Genomic DNA, 1,777 nt, shown 5'->3' on the forward strand with positions numbered 1-1,777 from the left:
TTAATCAAATTATATCCTTGTATAGTCTCGACACTTTTTATTACATCACTAGTCCAACGTTTCGGCCATCCTCAAGGACAATATTCAAATATAAATTCTCACCTCACATCAAAATTTAAATATGGTTTTCCAGGCTATTCTGCCCAGGTCATTAATTATAAGTCAAAACACATTAATTTTAACAACTTTTAATTTTCAATTAATCCTCACTATCACTACCATATAACCAAACACTTTATTGTAGTTTGTTTATACAATTTGATTCATTTAATAAATAATTACTAGTTTCAAAAAATATATTTAAATTAATATATATATCTTTTTAATGCTTTTCAATATAAATCATAATAAAATGCCAAAGGATGAAACAAATATAAATAGGAAAATTGATTGGAGGCTAATAAGTATTATCAGTTAATTAAAACGGAATATATTTAACAACCACATAGATAAAAAAAATATACCCAATAAAAAAAAAAAATTGGCAAATCTTTTCACTTGTACTGCTTTGTAAGGACACAGTATTGTACTAACTGAAAAAGTCAGGGATTGCCATATTTATCATAAGGGAATCTCATTCTAGTACCATATATACTTCATGATAAAACATTAAAATTAAAGAAATTGTTGCACTAACTATTTTACAATATATTTAAACTAAGGTCATTTTTTTTAACACAATGATTATTAAATCTCAAAAATGACTTTTTGGAAGCTGCTGCATTCTTAAAAAGCAAGTCAGAAAAGAGTGAAACAAGAATTGATAAGAAACAGACCCAGTAAAAGATAAAGAATAACCTAAAGAAACAAGTAACCTCCCATATTCGCAACTTAGCAGTCCAATTGGGATATAAGTTTTTTTAGTACTTCATTATTTTTAGAGTTAAGGAATCGATGGCTTCTGTCCATATTCAGAGATACTCGGGTACATTCAGGATTGGAATGTACCATAAACTATCACAACTAAGAAGTTTAACCTTAAAATATAGTTGGGTTACAGGGAGTCAATAATACAGATCAATTACGAAGATTCTTAAATCTGATCATTCAAATTTTTTTCTATGATCCACCTTCCATAACCTTAGGGCCGGTTGAACCAGTCTCAGGTATAACTAAGATCTGGTTAACTTGGATTTGTCCAAAGTAAAGTAAAACTAAGGTTACTTAGGGACCTGTATATGAGGTTTGCAGTTTACCTAACGACGTTACCAAGGTTACCTTAAACTGAGTTAAGTGTCGGTAGATCGCGCTTAAGTTCCCAACAATTAATTTCGAATTTATGTTTTATTCTTTATATAATAGCACAGTTAAGGTTGTCATTGTCCTTTCTGGACTCGGACCTGCAAAATGCGTCGAAATGTCAGCTAATAATAAATAGTTTTATACCATTTGTGTACCTTTCTTGACCGCCACCTGGACCATCTTCCCACAATCAAGGTAATTAACATTTATCGTGATGTGTTTGTATTAGTTTTCATTTTCTAGCACTTATAAATATCACTTTGCGTTTTAACTTAGTTTAGTTTTAACTTAGAGCTAACTGCCGGTATATTGCGCTCATGTTCCCAAAAATTCAATTATTAAAAATTTACTGTTTTAATCTTTACATAATAGCAGAGCTAAGGGAAGTTTAAAACTATAACAATTTTTAATTAGAGAACAATTATTTATTTAGAAGATAACATGTAAATACTGTATATATATCAGATTGATTGGTATGCTGTGTATTGTAGCAACCCAATGTAATTGGACAGCATGGCTTAGTAAAACATTTCAC

General features: G+C 29.8%; 1 protein-coding gene across 1 annotated transcript in view; it reads left to right on the top strand.

Moving 5' to 3' along the window:
• The first annotated feature begins 840 nt into the window (after positions 1-840).
• LOC106682415 (myb/SANT-like DNA-binding domain-containing protein 3) overlaps positions 841-1,777 on the top strand; it is a 2,879-nt gene continuing 1,942 nt past the window's right edge. Inside the window, exon 1 of the mRNA XM_014423251.3 lies at positions 841-1,437. The gene's annotated coding sequence lies outside the window, so the exon portion shown is untranslated. The remainder of the gene's footprint in view (positions 1,438-1,777) is intronic.

This window comes from Halyomorpha halys, unplaced genomic scaffold (genome assembly GCF_000696795.3).
Source record: "Halyomorpha halys isolate HHAL.00 unplaced genomic scaffold, Hhal_1.1 Scaffold24.1, whole genome shotgun sequence".
Classification (NCBI taxonomy): domain Eukaryota; kingdom Metazoa; phylum Arthropoda; class Insecta; order Hemiptera; family Pentatomidae; genus Halyomorpha; species Halyomorpha halys.